Raw genomic sequence first — 20955 nt, 5'->3', positions numbered from 1 at the left:
GTGTGTATTTGTACATATGTATGTATTAAACTTTATACCATGTACACATAAGGGATAAACACCTGCCCCTGCGAAACGTTTTAGAACTGTTCTATAAAATTTCTAGATTTGTACTGGAACAAATGACTAGAAGTGTTCTGGAATCATCCTTATAGAGGTCTAGAATGATCTAGAACAGTTGTTGAACGTTAAATGAGAATAATTTGTAGAACCAATAGTTCTGAAACAGTTCTGAAGGTTTGTTCTAGAACAATTCTTGAACCATTGTTCTTGTATACATTTCCAGAGCTGTTTTAGAATAATTGTTCTAGAAATTATTCTCATTTAACGTTCAACAACTGTTCCTTAATAATGCTAGAAAATTTTCAGTATGGTTACAGAACAGTTCCAGTTGGTGTCTTAGAACTGTTCAAGGACATTTTCAGAACTGTTCTAGAATGTTTGTTCCAGACTCATCCTAAGCAAACCTTCGGAACTGTTCTAAACATAGTTCCAAGTGAACTATTCATCAGGATTAACCTGATTACCTTAATATTGTTAAATAAAGTTTATATAACAAAATATATAAACTTTATTTAGCTACAACAGTATACTTCAAATAGTTACAGAATTAGAAAAAAAGCATAATATTGTTGACATCAATATTATGTATAAACAATAAGTATTATTAATATATGAAAGAACATTTTAAAGGGAGGAAATTCCCCTAACTGGAGGGAGGTAATATGTAGAACAATTGTAGACCTTCAGGTTCTAGACCTGTTCTATATGTGTTCTTATTCCCCATAAGAACTTTTGTAGAACTTACTGGTTCTTAAAGAGTTCTAAACGTGTTCTAGAACTACATTTTAGAACATTTTTATAAATTTCTTGAACTTATTTTGTCCTTGAAATGTTCTAAAAATGTTCTTGACTATTATTGGAACAGTTTCAGAACTAAGCCATGTTCCACAAATGTTCTGGAATTATTCTAGAAAACTATTCTGGAACAATTCTATAACATACATTCTAGAACATGAATATGGAATGTTCTAAAACTGTTCTTGATGAACAGTTCCAATTTCTAGAACAAATTTTCGCAGGGGTGTTTATGAAGTGATCTTTGAAAAAAATTACTTTGCTGTCTGTAAAAACATACTGGTGCGAAAAAAATACATTTTAAGATGGTTTAATTATGAAATAATATGAACAGGATCACAAAACGTCATTTATTATTGCAGACTGCCTGCTTATCCACATAAACATGACAGCTATATCTGTATCCATGATTTGCAAGCAAATTGTCTTTAATAGTATTATGAAAACCAATCTTTTTCTCAATACTTTTGTAATAAGACTTTGTTAGAAGAATACGGAGTATTTCACTAGATTTTTTTTAAACATCTTCTGAATATCTTTTGCAATTATTTCTTTTTTTCATCCACCTCTAGTCTGTTACATTACATTAAAATTGAAGATTGTCATGTTTTAATTTCCAAAAAAATAGTTGTTATGTATATAGTAATTATTTACCAAAAGAAGTAATACAAGAACAATACAATTTTGTGATGGCTAATGTGAATGAATGAATAATATAGAAAAATGTACGCTATAATATGTTATCTCACTCCAAAGATTTTTTAATATCTGTTTGTGTTTTTTCATGCTAAATAGAAACTATATTGCACACATTAATCATGGTTGATTTTGCTGGAGGATAATGGCCTTGGTAAGTGTGCACAGTTCAGTCAGCCTGTCTTCCTCCCAGATCAAATACCATTACTGACCAATTCCAACCAATTGGGAACTGAATAGGAGCCAGGTGGAGAGCCAAATTGCATCTGTCCCTAGACTATAATGATAGATTCTACTTGACTTTCATCAATTTTTGGGAAATTATCTACTCTGTAGGTGTTATATGTCAGGGAATGCTTGGTTAATGCTGCTGGGACATTCTCTGGGTCCTCATATGGGTCCACAATGCAGCCTAAGGACCTAATCAACTTGGAAATGCATATATACTTGAAACCCCATAATGAGTAATTGTTTAGTTGTCCTAATTACCAATGACTGCATCTCTTCCCTTAGGAAGGTGAATGTTTATAATTGTTATATAATGGCTATCAATGCTTTTTGCAGGATTCATATTGGCTATTAATTTAGCATACTAAAATTATTGCAATATAAAGCGCAGGTCAGAATAAGTGTTATTAAGATCTCCATCAAATCCCATCAAATTTGTTGGTTCAAAATGGGCTGACTCATGTTTTCCACTAAAGGTAGTTTCAGTCCAATAATAACTGTTTATTTTCTATTTTTCTGGGGGGCTTTCCAAAATCTTGTCCATTATGAAGGAAATCGGTGGAAATGATCTATCTGATGGAGGTAGTTATTTATAGTCATCTTAAAACTGAAATGTTCTTGGGTAAGAATGGTCTTTATTGCTGCTTTATTGTGGAATATAAATATAGTGTATAGACATCATTTGTATCAATATTTGACATTTATACACTATGACATGCACGTTTTGATACTTAACCTGACCTGACCATCATCAGCTTCGGTATGCAAGTCAGATTAAATTGTGTATGATGTATGGTTCCACATTTTTTGTTGTTCGTTCATGAACAAAGTTCTTGAAGAATCAGTTTTTCAAAGTCTCACTGTGCAATAAACTTTGAATTGAATTTTTAACAGCTTTGATGAAATAAAAGTAAAATGAAAAATGATAGCCCAGTTTTACAACCTGGTTGAAAATGTTTAGAAGACCACGATTGAGCTTGAAATGACCATGTTTCTGGCATCCCTGTTCAACCACTATCATACAGTTGTTAATTGCTGCCTTAGTGAACTAATAGTTAATCTTGTTTCAATGGTCATTAAAATGTCCATGCTCACACCTGTTTCATAGACCTTGTGGTTTATCGCAATTGGTATTATGGTATACTATGATTTGACCATGATTATCAAGACAATGAGTCCAAAACTTGACCCTTTTCCATTTAGAAGCAAAGTGAAAATGGCTATGTGTAAACACTCGCTGCATAAAACCAGAACAGCCGCCTGCAAGTAACTCGCAGTCTGTTCAGGTTTTATGCTGTTTGCTGCTCATCAGACTCTAAGGTTTGGAGCTGAAGCCTTAAAAACTTGAATCTCAGAAGAAAGATCTTAAATTAAATAATACTTTTTAAGGGACTACAAATGCACAAACATACATATCTAAGTGGTAAAGGGTTTAATTACTGTATTGAATCTGATCTTTTTAATAATAAGTATTTTTGTAAATGTTCAAATATCAAAACTTTATTTTTTTCTGAAATATGTTACCCTAAATATGTACATTTTTTTCTAACAATTCATTCACATTAATGTATATAAATGCCCCTTTCAGGATAGTATAGACCATATAAAATGTTCTTAAAGAGAGCGGTAAACGTTCAATCAGAACAGTGGATAGGAACAACTTGCTGAGGATGATAAAATGCTTATGTCTTTGCTTTTAAATGCATTATAATAAATCAAACTGTTCTTTTATATTGAGTTTAGCTTTAAGAAGTAGATTTTTTATTAAGTCCCCCACCACTATAGTTGGGGACATATTGTTTTTGCCCTGTCTGTTGGTTGGTTTGTTGGTTGGTTTATGTGTTTGTTTGTGCAAAATTTAACATTTGCAATAACTTTTGCAAGATTGAAGATAGCAACTTGATATTTGGTATGCATGTGTATCTCATGGAGCTGCACATTGTAATTGGTGAATGGTCAAGGTCATCCTTCAAGGTCAAAGTCAAATATATGGGAGCATAGTGTTTCATTAACACATCGCTTGTTATCCCCATGCTTTAAAAGCATGGGGATATTGCATTGATCTCCGTTTTTTGTCCGTCCCTTAATCCACTATCTCCTCCTACACTATAATTAGCACTAGAACCTTGAAACTTACACACATGGTAGCTATGAGCAATATATGTGCGACGGTGACGGCAACTGAATTTTGATCTGACCCGTGGGTCAAAAGTTATGGGTAAACAAATGGGTAAAAAAACAACAACTCATTTTACTAACAACATGCGACTCACATGATAATAACTTTTGACCCAGGGGTCAGATCAAAATCTCAAAAAGCTCACCGTCGCACATATGCTCATAGCTACCATGTGTGTAAGTTTCAATGTTCTAGTGCTAATAGTGTAGGAGTGCTAATAATGTAGGAGGAGATAGTGGAGAATCATGCCCACCCAAAACTTTAAAATGGGTAAAAAAACTCATTTTACTAACAACATGCGAGGCACATGATAATAGCTTTTTACTCGGGGGTCAGATCAAAATTCCAAATAGTGCATCGTCGCACGTATGCTCACAGCTACCATGTATGTAAGTTTTAATGTTCTAGTGCTTACAGTGTAGGAGGAGATAGTGGACAACCACGCCCTCCCAAAATTTTGTTTTAACAACACTGCTTCATTTATTCACCAATTGACTTCAAATTAATACTTAACATCTCTTATGACAACACACAGTTTATCTCACCATCCATGTCCACATTACCCACCCCAGGGCCATTGATAAAGGTAAAGGCAGCTTGGTTCCCGTCCTCTTTCAAAGTTATCGAGAGGTCCAGTCGGGTACGTAACTTCCCCATACCCCCGAATTGTTTTTTGTACCCAAACTTTTTCGTTCCCCATTTTTTTGTTGTACCCAATTTTTTTTTTCATACCCAAACTTCTTTTCGTACCCAAAATTGTTCGTACCCAAATTTTTTCCATACACAATTTTTTTATCCATACCCAATCTTTTCGTACCCAATTTTTTTGTACCCAATTTTTTTTTTGTGTACCCACATTTTCTTTATGTACCCAATTGTTTTTTTAACCAAATGTTTTTTCATTCCCAATTTTTTTCGTACCCAAATTTTTTGTACCCAAATTTTTTCGAACACAATTTTTTGTACCCAATTGTTTTTTCGTACCCAAATTTTGTTTTGTACACAATTTTTTTCGTACCCACATTTTTTTTGGAATAATTTTTTCATACCCAAATTTTTTCGGACCCATTTTTAGCTCGACTATTATATATGAAATATATATAGTGGAGCTATCATACTCCCCGGGGTCAGCATTAGCATGCGCTTGAGTGTGCAAATGTTAAAGTTTGCGTACCACCCCAAATATTTCCTATGTCCCTTGACATATTGCTTTCATATTTTGCATACTTCTTAACAAACATGACCCCAACCTATAAACAAGAGTAGACAACTGTATCAAGCATTTTGTAAGAATTATGGCCCTTTTTCCACTTAGAATATGCATATTATTGATAACTCTATGTTAAAGTTTGCGTACCACCTCAAATATTGTCAATGTCCCTTGACATATTGCTTTTATATTTTGCATACTTCTTTACCAACATGACCCCAACCTATAAACAAGAGCAGACAACTGTATCAAGCATTTTGTCAGAATTATGGCCCTTTTTTGTCTTTGTAACTTTGAATATTTTGTTAAATTTTATGTTTAGATCCACTTAACTTCTAAAGTATCAAGGCTATTGCTTTCAAACTTCAAATACTTTCTTACTATCATGATGTTACTGTACCTTGCAAGTTGAATTTGACCTTGACCTTTGAATGACCTTGACTCTCAAGGTCAAATTAATAAATTTTGCTCAAATTGCCATAAGTTCTTTATTTATCATCACATTTGATTCATACTTTGACAAAACAACACTTACCTGACATACCACAATGGAATCCACCCAAACTATCCCCCACGCCCCACCCAAGAATCCCCCCCCCCCCAAAAAAAAAATAAAAAAAAACAAAACTTTTTTTTCTTTTTTTTTGAAAGATCATCTATTAAACGACAACACACCCACATTATACCTGTGACCCTCTCCATGATGGCTTACGTTATACTGTCAAGCACTCAAATAGTCAAGCGCGCTGTCCTCTGACAGCTCTTTTTTTTTTCATGCTCAATTTTATTTTCGTACCAATTTTTTTTTTCAGACTAATTATTTTTCTTACCCCGATTTTTTTTTTGGCATAATTTTTTCGTACCCAAAATTTTCGTACCCCAATTTTTTTTTCTTACCCAAAATTTTGTTTAAACATAACTTCTTCATTTATTCAGCAATTGACTTCAAATTAATATTGAACATTTCTTATGACAACACGGTCTATCTTGACCATCCATGTCCACATTAACCACCCCAGGGCCCCACCAACATAGGCATTACCCACCCAAAATTGCCTTTAAATATAACATCTATGCGGCGTGGGGATACGCGTCGGCCTCTGCCACGCCACTTCTAGTTTGAAAGTTTTATTAAAGGTATTTGTATATTTTCAACAGTGATTTATGGGAAAACACTATTGATAGCAACTGCATGACAGTAATTCATGTTCAGTCCATTCAATTTAGTAAAAATGCTTCAAGCAAAACATGCCGCATAAAATGTATCTACTGTAGTATATATTAAACAAGAAATACATTTTGTCAGATATGTTTTGACAATGAGCAACTATGATATGACTATGGTCTCACTGGTTCCCACAGTCATGGTTTTTCATTGACAAAATCAACCAAAGCAAAGCTGGATCAAACATATCAACCCATGTTTTGACCACGTTTAACCATGGTAAATCTTGATTGGGGACATAAATAAAATCATATAAGCTAATTTATTGCATGTCCATGTATGCAAATGGACAAGCTGGCCACTAAGGAGAATTCATTTTAACAACAGGCAAACCTTTTTTTTTTGTAAACAAACTAAAATTAAGTGTAATTTCATAAAGTATTTACACAATTGTGACTAATTTAGACAATAATTGTATTGCTTTATAACATTTGTCAACAAATACATGGCAACCGTTCATGCTTTCAATACTGACAAGTCAACTCATTTCTATGTTGGGTCATGAACTAGTAAGTTAATAAACTGTAAGGTTCATGAGTACATAAACTGTAAGGTTCATGAGTACATAAACTGTAAGGTTCATGAGTAAATGAACCATTTCTTGAAAATGATGTCAGGAGGTGTGTTTTTTTATTGTTCATGAACATCATTAACTTTTCATGAACAGTTCATTAACAGTTCTTGAATTCTTCTCAGGAGGTTTGACGCCTCCATATTGACCCATGTCCACTTACAGGTCTATTGGTCTGTACAAGTCAATAAGCATGCTTGTTTTCCATTCGACCAAAAAACAGGTGCAGGTAATTACTAACTGACCAGGAACGGGAAGGCATCAAATATTTACATACAAGTTGTCCTCATGTTTACTATGATATATCTGCCAGGTTTAATATACCTATTACATGCCTCATACCGGGTACATATTGTATGTATCCCATATTACATGTATCTGAGGGCCATAAAATCAGCTGTACATATTGTATGTATCCCATTTTACATGTATCTATCAGGCCATCAAATCAGCTATAATAAATGAGAATTCCTTACGGGTTTCAATGCAACATGTTTTAATGAAGATGAATGCCATCAGTTATCATTCATTTAAGATGGTAAGCTTGGTAACACAGAGATGGGCTGTGGGCCTGTAGATTGGAAGGCACCATGATACTGGTTTCCTATGATTAATGATGCATGGCTATGGCAGCCAAGTTTTATCAACCTTTGAACAAATTGAGATGACGGGAGATGCAAAGGAGAATCTGTCTACAAAATTAATGCACCCTTTAGAATTGCACTGTGATCCACTTTGGTGGCCCTTAAACTGATATCAACAAGTAACATCAAATTGTTGTTTGCTTGTGTTTATTGAAAGGCATATGATTTTCAATCATTTTAATTGACAAATTATATTGCTAAACTTTATAATAATGGAAGCAGGGTTTGTTTGGGTAAATAAATTAAGATCTATTTGTTGGACCTATGCTAGCGAGAAGACATAATGTCTGAAAGCACCTATTATATATTTATAATAATGTCGTCAGCTTGTCTAGCATGCTTTGTGTTCTTATTGTTGCAGAACACTTAGGACCCATGATCTAAATATGGTTTCCACCAGACTGTAACAAAATATATCAACCTGCCTATGCATTATAAACAACTTATTGACTGCATCGTGTCTATAGAATGGCCGCTTGTGATTGTCTTCTGGTTAGAAAATCAAATATGGTTACACAAATATAATGTTTGGATGTTAACACTCTATTATTGAAAGATCTTATTGTTGTTGGTGTCTGCAGGGGTTGTTGTTGTTGTAAGTACGTGAGGTTTATGTTATTGTTAAGCTCTTTACCTTTTAGATACTTATTTTCACGCATTTGTAGTCCCTTAGAAAATTATATTTAATTTATAAAGACCATTCTTACTAGAACCAAGTGTTCAAGGCTTCATCTCCAAACCTAAGATACTGATGAGCAGCAAACAGCGTAAAACCTGAACAGAATGCGAGTTACTCGCAGGCTGTTCTGTTTTTATGTTGTTTGCACATAGCCATTTCCACTTTGGCTCTGAGTGGGAAAGTGTTAAGCTATGATAAATTACCAGTACATGTTGTTGCTGTTGGCAGGCATTGTTGTTAGTACTAGATGTTGCTGTTGTTGTTTATGCTATGATATATTACAAGATATGACCTGTAAACCTTTACTCCCAGTGGGTATGTTTATTCATGAAAGAAATCGGATGAATTTCCTCAGATAAATTCATTGGATGCTACTTTCAAAGAAGTGCTATGACTTAATTCTTTTCAATATTGTCAGACATGATGGATGGGCTGTTTTGATTTGCTAGGAAGCAGTATTAACTGTATTACTTTGTTGTAGTGGTTGTGTGTCAATTTACTTAAAGTTTATTTGCATGCTCTGGGAGCAGCAGAAAAAAATCTTCCATCTTGCAGCAGAAAAAATCTTCTTCCATCTTGTTATGTCATAAACACATCCAGGTCGTAAAAGTGTATGGGTGTTTATTATTGAATCCATGTTGATGAGAATTGTATGTGAACTAAATTTTTTAAGATAATTTATTTGTTGCATTTTTATTATGTCCCCCACTATAGTAGTGGGGAACATATTGTTTTTGCCCTGTCTGTTGGTCTGTCTGTTGGTCTGTTGGTCTGTCTGTTGGTCTGTCTGTTTGCGCCATTTTTAACATTTTGCAATAACTTTTTCTATATTGAAGATAGCAACTTCATATTTGGCATGCATGTGTATCTCATGAAGCTGCACATTTTGAGTGGTGAAAGGTCAAGGTCAAGGTCATCCTTCAAGGTCAGAGGTCAAATATATGTGGCCCAAATCGCTTATTTTATAAATACTTTTGCAATATTGAAGATAGCATCTTGATATTTTGCATGCATGTGCATCTCATGGAGCTGCACATTTTGAGTGGTTAAAGGTCAAGGTCATCCTTCAAGGTCAGAGGTCAAATATATGTGGCCCAAATCGCTTATTTTATGAATACTTTTGCAATATTGAAGATAGCAACTTGATATTTGGCATGCATTGTGTATCTCATGGAGCTGCACATTTTGAGTGGTGAAATGTCAAGGTCAAGGTCATCCTTCACAAGGTCAAGGTCATCCTACAAGGTCAAACATCATATAGGGGAACATTGTGTTTCACAAACACATCTTGTTAGTAAAAAAAAAAAATATTTGACTATTTCATACTGAAACCAGCAAAATAATGTTACAGTTAAGAAAGGTAATAGCAATACATCGTTTGAATAGCTTTCCATAGTAGTAGTTTTTGGACATACAATGATCAGTGACAGACATACAATGATTTGTGACAGTTTGTGAGAAAATTACTATTAATTCTGACAATATATTGGCTGGAGCTCTTGTTTGTTGTTGGTCTCAATGAAATTTTTAGTTTATCCAAATAGTATAATTGTTTTGTGTTATAAACACAAATGAACATAGTTGACCATTAATGCTTTAATTGTGTTACTAGAGGTTAGCATAATCAGGCCTAAATGCCCTCTGCTGTTTCCCTGAAATAATTGTTTATTGTATTTAGAGTAACTGTTAAACCGTTCATAGCTTTTGTTTCTGCATAATGTCAATATTTGATATGAAGGTTTATTAATTAGAGTCCACAATTCTCCATCTGTCTTCAAAGCAGTGACAACATTTAAACAATGCTTAATCTCAATGATGGGAAATCGATTGTTTCATGAGGTAAAGACACGAATGCTGGCTATTGTTTGTATATTTTATTTTGTTTTGAAATGTTCCAATTAAGTTTTATGCATTTTTAGGAGACTAAAATTCTTAATGAAAAAAGCAACACATGTATGCAAGCCATACGAGTGCATTATTACAGCATTGAATAAAACCTTACAGGCATTTTAAGCAATGATTTGGTTAAAGTACAGAATTATTTGCTAAGTACCATTTAGTCCTGATAAGTTCTCATATGAACTGCAATGGTAAATGACCAGAAAAAAGGAATACCGTAATTACTCTATGTTTTCCGACACTTCAAAAAAAATAAAAAAAATTCGTGTCCGAAAACTTAGATACAAAAAATATTCACAAAATACAGGTGTCCGAAAACTAAGAGTCGAAAATTGAAGTGTCCGAAAATAGCGTCAATTGTATCAATGACTACCTGTAATAGCACGCGCTTGTAAAATACCATGCCGTATAGTATAAATTACAGTTATATATGTTTGCATTGCATTTTAAATATTTTTAAATGCTTAATTTATTTGACAGATAGTTACTACAAGGTTGTACTTTGACCAACGAGTTCAAAGATGAGCATGTGATGTACCGATACTCGCTAGTATGAACCTGTAATTAAAGCATTAAAAAAGCAAACTATGAATTCTTTGTTTGTTCATTTCCGATAGTTGTTGTCTAACACCTTTCATTGTTGGTAAAACTTGCAATAGGGTGCATCATACTTTGAAGCGTTTAGTATTTGTCACAGTTATTTTACTGAAAAGGGGTAGTACCATTGCGGTAGATAATCGAACTGTTCATTGGCACTACCCCTGGTAATTGTCATAACGCTTATGCTATCGGTGAAACCATTGATTAATACCTGTTTACAAGGTCATTTACCCAATAACGCAAATGTAATGGTCCGTTGCCCTCAGGCATGCACCTGCCATGTTTTATGATGTTAATCTGGTTGTAAAACCCCATGATCTAAGTGTCATTAGATATCGAAAACACGACGGAAATTTTGTAAAATAGCGCTGTAAAATATACTGTCCGAAAACTTAGAGACATTAATTATGGACGAAAACTCATGTGTCCGAAAATTAAGAGTCATGAAAAATAATTATTTTTGCTAAAAAAAGGGGTGTCCGAAAATTTAGAGTGTCGGAAAACATAGAGTAATTACGGTAACATTGTTTTTTTGCAAACATTAAAAAATATTGTAATAATAAGAAATGACATAAGTTGTATTTTTAATATAATTGTTATGATAATATGAAATGAAAGGGCATTGAAGCCTTTGCTGTGGCTAATTATGATAAGCCAGATACTTTAGATTCATTTATTTGTGTTGATCTTAAATGAACGGAACTTTTGTAACAGTTCTGTTGTAAGGCTATGGACTTAAAAGTTGGTTTAACATTTAATCTCATGATTGAGAAGACCCACACAAATTAGTGTGTGACATTATTTGTTGAACATTTTAATTTTCTGGTAGAGGACCCACAACAATCCATGAAAATTTGTATACAACAAATAGTATTGGTTTCAAAGTAATTAGAAATGAGCCTAATGTATTGTGTTAAGTGTCGTCCCAGATTAGCCTCTGCAGTCTGTACAGGCTTATCAGGTACACCACTTTCCGTCTAAATTGTTTTTTTTCTAAGAAGAGACTTTCGTTATAATAAAAATATCATACAAGTGGAAAGTGTCATCCCTGATTGGCCTGTGTGGGCTGCACAGATTGGCCTGTCTGGACTGCACAGGCTTATCTGGGACTACACTTTACACACAACCCCCTTTTCACAGAGCACGGCCCATATTATTTCACAAGGATTATCCTAAGTTTTGATACAAAAATATGGCTGCACTATTAAATGTCATAATGTTGTTGAGCCTCATATAGTCTTCTTAATGTAGGTCAACATTTCTAAACGGTAAGCTTAGTTTGGTACTTGAATAGCCATTTGCACTAAACAATGTGACAAATTTGTTGTTGTAAATTCCCTAAATATTGCTATTTGAGGGTGTATTGATTCATGGAAATGAGAGGTAAACAATACAATTAAGAAACCAGTCAGGCTGTGTGTAACAAGTGCTGAAGTTGATAATTGGTAACAAACGCACAGACATCTGCCTGGAAATTGGAGACAATTGTGTTGGGGACTTAAAATTGCTGAGATGAAGATAAATATCTCATGTGGCAAACTTTGAAGGCCTTATATATTCATTCCAGACACCACAAAATCCTAAACGGTTTTAACTGGTTAGAAGAAATGATCTGTTGAAATCAAATTGAAATTGATCTTGATTGCTCTCTTGGGAGGAAGAGTCTGTATCAGTCTCAGTGGAGGAATATTGCAGGGTTGATACAATATAGAATAACAGGCTAATTCCTGATATAGAATAACAGGTTACTGCCTGTCCATAGAATAGCAGGTTACTGCCTGATATAGAATAGCAGGTTACTGCCTGATATAGAATAACAGGTTACATCCTGTCCATAGATATAGCAGGTTACTGCCTGATATAGAATAGCAGGTTACTGCCTGATATAGAATAGCAGACTACTGCCTGATATATAATAGCAGGTTACTGCCTGATATAGAATAGCAGGTTACTGCCTGATATAGAATAGCAGGTTACTGCCTGATATAGAATAGCAGGTTACTGCCTGATATTGAGTAGCAGGTTACTGCCTAATATAGAATAGCAGGTTACTGTCTGATATAGAATAGCAGGTTACTGTCTGATATACAATAGCAGGTCACTGCCTGATATAGAATAGCAGGTTACTGCCTGATATAGAATAACAGGTTACTGCTTGATATATAATAGCAGGTTACTGCCTGATATAGAATAGCAGTTAGTGCTGCAGCGAATCCAAAATTTCAATCGGATCCGGATTCAAATCCAAAGGCTCGGATATCGAATATCGGTTTGAATTCTAATTTGAAAGTAAAAATACGCAAAATAAATTATAATTTATACTCCTATAACCGAAATTATGTTTTGAAACACCAGAACTTATATATTTCTTATGAAAAAAAGTAATTAACACTTATTATTATTATAAACTTTATTACTCAAAACAGAGAACAATAATGAAGTTGCAGTTAAAGAAGCCTCAAAAACCTTTTAAATAAACAAAAAAATCTGCAATATGACTAGATTTAAGTTGCTTCAAAAATCAAAAGTCTTGTCAAGTTACATGTGTCTTAATGTACTTCAAAAATACTGAAATAATAAGTTCCTGTATCTTAAAAAATCTAAAAAATAAATCACAAGTTTTTGAATTTCAAAAACCCCTAGTTCTTATCATAACATAATACTTAATATAATACATTACACAAAGTTCCTGTATCTTCAGGATTTTTCAATGAACTACCAATTCTTGCATCAAAAATCAAACTGTATACAAGGGGAACCTTACATACTTTGCAAATGGCGTTTGCTTTCTCAAGTTATGTTGAATTAGTATGCTGATGAAACCGAAATGCTTCTACACTGAGGATTTTAATTGTTTAGGTGCATCGTGAGTTTTCTTCTGCGCCATTTTGCACCATCGAAAACGAAAGTAGACTGTGTAGTACCACGTTTTTGTTAAAAAAGGAGCGATAATCATGACAAACTACGTACCAGTCAGCCTTTCAAACAGAAAGAAACAATTTAACGAAAAGTATTAGGGCGAAAGAAACAATTACCGCAAAGGAAAGGTTAACAGGGGTTTTTTTTACTAAGAAAGTGACGCCGATATTCGGCGTCTTCCCCTACCAGAATTTTTCCCCTAAAAATACCATTTCCCCTCCAAAAATAAAAATTTTCACCAAAATATAATATTTTACCCTCAAAGAAATGGTTTTTTTCTTTTGGGAAGTCGACACTTATCCAATTTGTACTATGTACAACGATCTCGCTCTCTCTCTCTCTCTCTCCCGACGAACACTCAAATCTGGGAATCCCAGTGATTCTATATATAGCTCTTAAATAACGTCATGGAAACCGGGCAACTAATCGTATTAATCATGTGACTATTTTACTGGATTCCTGTCTTGCGCGAGAAGGGTGTTTCGTCAATTAATTACCGGAAACCAGTCGAATTTTCATCCGGGTTATGTGAAAGCCAAGATATAAACGTTAAAACAGAAAAAAGTCTCACAATTGGCGTTCATACACGAACAAAATAAAACATTCGGACTCGGAAAACATTAATTGAGTTGACGCATTTTTTAAGAATGAATCATCAAAAACCGTTGAAACCCAGCAGGATTCGGAGGTACATGTAATCAACATTGATTAATACTGTCGGATTATTGTGAAAGTGAAAGTAGACAATCGGCAGCTGCCGCACCTTTCCCTTCCAATACTGTAGCTGATCTAGATCGTCAACCCATTCATCATGAAATTGAAATCATAATATTGACATCGTTCCCCGGCCCCAGTTGAAAACATTTCCCATTATTAGCTCTACACCTGCAACTTTATTTAGGACTTTGACTTTAATATCATACTTGTTCATGTGTTTAAGAACAAAAAGGCCAGAGACATGCCTCTTTTTCTTAAAAAAAACCCTGAAGTCTGTAGGTGAGTTAAAGACATTGAAATGAACAGTTTTTATTTTTTCCCCAAATATGTCTCTTTCGCGCTCGATTTTCCCCTTTTACCCAGCGTCCAGCGTCTTCCCCTCTTTCTAAAAAAAAACCCTGGGTTAAACTCAAATTAGATCCGGATTCTAAACCGATTTTACCAATCTCAGTTAGAGCGGCAAATCCTCGTTTGGATCCGCGAATCTCGGATATTTGGGTTATCCGTTGCAGCCTTAAATAGCAGGCTACTGCCTGATATAGAATAGCAGGTTACTGCCTGATATAGAATAACAGGTTACTGCCTGTCCATAGATATAGCAGGTTACTGCCTGATATAGAATAGCAGGTTACTGCCTGATATAGAATAGCAGACAACTGCCTGATATATAATAGCAGGTTACTGCCTGATATAGAATAGCAGGTTACTGCCTGATATAGAATAGCAGGTTACTGCCTGATATAGAATAGCAGGTTACTGCCTGATATTGAGTAGCAGGTTACTGCCTAATATAGAATAGCAGGTTACTGTCTGATATAGAATAGCAGGTTACTGTCCGATATAAAATAGCAGGTCACTGCCTGATATAGAATAGCAGGTTACTGCCTGATATAGAATAACAGGTTACTGCTTGATATATAATAGCAGGTTACTGCCTGATATAGAATAGCAGTTAGTGCTGCAGCGAATCCAAAATTTCAATCGGATCCGGATTCAAATCCAAAGGCTCGGATATCGAATATCGGTTTGAATTCTAATTTGAAAGTAAAAATACGCAAAATAAATTATAATTTATACTCCTATAATCGAAATTATGTTTTGAAACACCAGAACTTATATATTTCTTATGAAAAAAAGTAATTAACACTTATTATTATTATTAACTTTATTACTCAAAACAGAGAACAATAATGAAGTTGCAGTTAAAGAAGCCTCAAAAACCTTTTAAATAAACAAAAAAATCTGCAATATGAGGCCACGACTTTTTTTTTTATTGGTTTACAAAAATTATTTTGAAAATGGTCCATCGGGCGGTCGAAAAAAAAAAAAAAAAACATCATTGGAAAAAAAAGTTAATACTAATAACATCAGAACAAAGACAACATATCTTTTATAACCTTAACACAGAGACAAAAAATCTAATTATGCAATGAAACACATCTATATCTTCAAATGAAATGAGTCCTAACAGCACCTTATGTAACATCAGGCAATTTTAAACACTCCATTACATGACATGCGTTCTCCTCCCATTAAAACGAAAAACTGCGCTTCATTTCCATAATTGGATGCGAACCATTACGCAATGCGATGCCCGTTGCATAAATCTTATATAAGATAAACTACTCATACACAAATTACCCGGTATGTGTTTGCTCTTACTCGACTTATGAGATCGTACATGAAAAAAAAATCGAGGTAGATCGATCCATGCGTCGTCGCGGTAATGTTTGTCAAAGTTGTTGTTGTCATGAAAACTCGTTGATTTACAACGCAAAACGTCTTATTTGAACTGACGCGAATTAATTTAATCATATTTGTCAACTTCGCTTTTGCTTTATTTTGATAATTTAATACAAAGTTTAATGTTAGCAAGTGTTTTTTTTACTGGAATTGTAAACAAGGAGTCAGTTAAAGTCTTCCGAAAATGTGCAGTCTGTGTGAATTGACAGTTTGACGTCATCAAAGGAAAGCCGCTTTCTGTCGGAAGCAATAAAGCGACAAATTTCGCGCCGAAAAAATTGTCTTCCTTTGTCTAGCAATCAACATGCCGAACCAATCGTGTGTTTGTTTCTCAATTGCAATCCTCCAATTTAATAAAAGCACGTGCATAGCTCCGCCTTCGAATCTTTTGCAGAGAACGGAGGCGGAGTTTAACGGTTAATTGAGCTAGTGTTTTACACAAGTTGAGTTCCGATTTGCCGAAATTACTCGGCCCTAAGCATTGAAACGACAAATACATTTATCAATGATTTTCCGAGATATACCGATTTGTTCCAATTTCCAAACTTTCTGTACAGTTCCTATAAACTATGGCGGACGTGTTTACAAAATTCCTAAACACATATATCGTAAATAATGGCAGTGTTTTATTGGATTATTTATACTTATTATCAAATACTATCGGGTTTGTCTAATATAATTAACATGTTAAACAATATAGTTGCGTCACAGACACGGAAATAAATTTTGATGGGGTCGACATTTGACTGACGCTGATTTTCTTATTGTCTGTAATTTTTACCCGAAATAAATTTTGAGAAGTGCCCATAAAAGGACTGGTACATAATGTGTCACATTGAAAAATATCCCGATCTCTGCAATATATGTGAACCAATCGTTGATTGTACTTACCTGATTTTATTCGCAACCGTACTCAAACCGGATCGTTTTTTTTTTCTCATTTCACTCATTTTGCAGTGCGGTCGGGAATAAAATATTTTAAAAAAAAACGATTTTCCGATTTTTTTTTTTTTCCCATTTTCCAAAAATTAGGGTCGGCGGTTTTGTAAACCAAGAAATATAAAAGTCGTGGCCTGACTAGATTTAAGTTGCTTCAAAAATCAAAAGTCTTGTCAAGTTACATGTGTCTTAATGTACTTCAAAAATACTGAAATAATAAGTTCCTGTATCTTAAAAAATCTAAAAAATAAATCACAAGTTTTTGAATTTCAAAAACCCCTAGTTCTTATCATAACATAATACTTAATATAATACATTACACAAAGTTCCTGTATCTTCAGGATTTTTCAATGAACTACCAATTCTTGCATCAAAAATCAAACTGTATACAAGGGGAACCTTACATACTTTGCAAATGGCGTTTACTTTCTCAAGTTATGTTGAATTAGTATGCTGATAAAACCGAAATGCTTCTACACTGAGGATTTTAATTGTTTAGGTGCATCGTGAGTTTTCTTCTGCGCCATTTTGCACCATCGAAAACGAAAGTAGACTGTGTAGTACCACGTTTTTGTCAAAAAAGGAGCGATAATCGTGACAAACTACGTACCAGTCAGCCTTTCAAACAGAAAGAAACAATTTAACGAAAAGTATTAGGGCAAAAGAAACAATTACCGCAAAGGAAAGGTTAAACTCAAATTAGATCCGGATTCTAAACCGATTTTACCAATCTCAGTTAGATCGGCAAATCCTCGTTTGGATCCGCGAATCTCGGATATTTGGGTTATCCGTTGCAGCCTTAAATAGCAGGCTACTGCCTGATATAGAATAGCAGGTTACTGCCTGATATAGAATAGCAGGTTAATGCCTGATTTATAATAGCAGGTTACTGCCTGATATAGAATAGCAGGTAATTGCCTGATATAGAATAGCAGGTTACTGCCTGATATAGAATAGCAGGTCACTGCCTGAAATAGAATAGCAGGTTACTGCCTGATATAGAATAGCAGGTTACTGCCTGATATAAAATAGGTTACTGCCTGATATAGAATAGCAGGTTACTGCCTGATATAGAATAGCAGGTTACTGTCTGATATAGAATAGCAGGTTACTGCCTGATTGTTTTGTAATATATCAGGTGAGGCTAAGAATAAAACTTAAAAGGCAAGGCTTTATAAAAAAAATGTTACAAAATGTACAATGAGAAAACATTAAAACACTCTAATCAAAATAAGAAGTAACATAGCAGAAATATTAGCATGTTTGGGAATTAATTGGTAGATAATTGTACCTGATTACTCAAAGGATATGCACAATGTACAGGAGCAGAAATGTGCATAAAATATACACATTTATTTAAGCATGTTATGACACTAATCAATTTCTAAAGTGTATGGTTTATAAGTGCAAGCTATATCTGCTGTCCATGTACCACCATAGAAGAAAACATAAAGCAATAAGCTATAAGAAATATATAAAACAAGATGTTCAGAAACATTATTAAAGGACTCAAATGTTCCTTCAGAAGCAGCAGCTTGATAAATGTCATAAAAACGTTATCAGCAGACATACAAGACGAAACATAATGTCATCCAGGGACACTATTTGGTCATATTAAGTATGTCATGGAGGCTCGTAAAACCCAGTCATGTTGCATCTGACTTGATACCAGTGAGGTAATTTCCTTCCATGACAGTTCGTCTCTTTCTTTAATGCAGATAATGACAGTGAGAAAATGCAAAAAAAAACCAGAAAATACCGCATTTGCATTTTCAAGAAGCCTCTCCAAATTGCTGGAACAGAATGAACGATTGTACGAATACCATGGAAGGAAATTTTAGATTTAAGTTTTTATGTCCCCCACCACTATAGTGGGGGACATATTGTTTTTGCCCTGTCAGTTTGTTGGTCTGTCTGTCTGTTGGTTTGTTTGCTCCAACTTTAACATTTTGCCATAACTTTTGCAATATTAAAGATAGCAACTTCATATTTGGCATGCATGCGTATCTCATGGTTCAGGTTTTATGCTGTTTGCTGCTCATTAATAACTAAGGGTTGGAAATGCTTAAAAGCAAACCTAAACTTACTGGTATATAATTGTATTGCCATGACTGAATTTCATGATTGGTCAGTCTGATCTTAGTACCAGTATTACTTAGCCCTGTTTGGGTAAGTGGTTCACAATTAAGTGTTTAAGCTTTGACAAGGTCACCCCTATAAAAGTCCATGTAAGCATATTGGAAATCATTATTTGTATTAAATCGTTCATCATTTCTGAGATTGATTTTGCTATTCTGAGTCAGTTATGACTTATAAAACGTCCCGACTGTTATCCTGTAGATATTTATGATTGAAAATTGTCAGCAAAATTTTCCGATAGAGTTTTTGATCACGCTTAATTCATGAAACAACGCTCTGCTAACAAACGAAGCGTTGTCAATAGGATGGTGGGTGGTACAGTATGAATTGTAAATGTTGATAATTATTGTTGTGAATCAATAGAAATATGAAACATTATTGACAGTTGACGAGTTAGTTTTGTCAGTATTGCCAATATTTTTTCAGTGTAATTGTTGCTAATTTGCGATGCTTGGCAGATTAATTTAATTGTTCAACCCATGGGTGCTACTTAACCTTGTTCAAAATGTTAATGTTTTATAAAATATATTTGAAATGATTTTAGTTTTACACAATATATATCATTGTAATAATTCAGAACATATTATTTTTACATCACATTTTGGTTGTGAGTCATATAATTATAACAATATAATTATAACAAGATCTAGAGATTCAAGGGCCAACTAAGAGATGAAAGTTTTCATTAAGCATATCCAGTAGGCAGGGTTCATCATGCACTGATAGTGTTTAACCTTACTTATTTGCTGTCCCTTAGAAAGTTACATTTAATTTAAGACCTTTCTTACAAAATTCAAGTTTTAAAGGCTTCATTTCTAACCCTTAAATACTAATGAGAAGCAAACAGCATAAAACCTGAACAGACTGCGAGTGACTTGCAGGCTGTTCTGGTTTTATGCTGTTTGCACATAGCCATTGTCATTTTGCTTCTGAGTGGGAAAGGGTTAACAGATCCAATGGATTGCAATATTGTAAATACTCAATGATTTTCTACAACATATTTGAAGCAATAACTTGCTATATGTGTATTTGATCTTATACATTATAATAGAATGAATAAGTAAATTATTTTACTTAGATATACTTACATCGGGAACTGAGTTACTTAATCAAGTTTCAGATAAAATGAATTTCAAGTTTAGGATAAATTGAATATTTCAGCTGTAAACATTCTGTATTGTTTTGTTCCCATGATTGGTCCCATTTTAATATTTGACAGAAAATACTTGTGGGTAATCCGGAAAGAAAATGTGGAAAATAGTAATCATTTATAAATAGCTTTTTTAAAATGTAAAAAAGAGAAATCGTTTAAAAATTAATTTCTTTCTCTCTGGCTTTCTGACTTGTTAAATTCCTTTTTTAAAACAACAGCAACAACAACATATGTTGTAGATCTTATTTTTCCAACTGATTAAACAAATTGTGATTGAAGATATGTGAAAATTCCTGAAAAAAAAGTTGTGCCTATCGAAGAAACACACGTAGGCTGCATTTTAGCTTACAATTAATATGATTGTATTATGTGAAGTAACCATATCAAAATTATTTGGATCAACTAATCTGGTAATAGAATTACTATTGTCAAGGTTCTGAGATAACACAATTGTGGTTGCACATGTAAAGGTCTTTTTTTGCAGAGTGATTTTAAAACAGAAATATGAGTCAACTGTGAATTTTATTTTACTTAAAACTGATGGTTCACCAGGGAA

General features: G+C 34.0%; 2 protein-coding genes across 9 annotated transcripts in view; one reads left to right on the top strand and one right to left on the bottom strand.

Moving 5' to 3' along the window:
* The window catches only part of LOC127878034 (protein MON2 homolog), a 450013-nt gene that overhangs the window by 226691 nt on the left and 202367 nt on the right, over window positions 1-20955 (top strand). The gene's annotated exons all lie outside the window — the stretch shown is intronic.
* LOC127878076 (G-protein coupled receptor dmsr-1-like) overlaps window positions 1-20955 on the bottom strand; it is a 34002-nt gene that overhangs the window by 9736 nt on the left and 3311 nt on the right. The window lies entirely within an intron of this gene.

This window comes from Dreissena polymorpha, chromosome 1 (assembly GCF_020536995.1).
Source record: "Dreissena polymorpha isolate Duluth1 chromosome 1, UMN_Dpol_1.0, whole genome shotgun sequence".
Taxonomy (NCBI): Eukaryota; Metazoa; Mollusca; class Bivalvia; order Myida; family Dreissenidae; genus Dreissena; species Dreissena polymorpha.
Note: the sequence above shows the minus strand (reverse complement) of the source record. Positions and strands in the feature narration are given on the sequence as shown.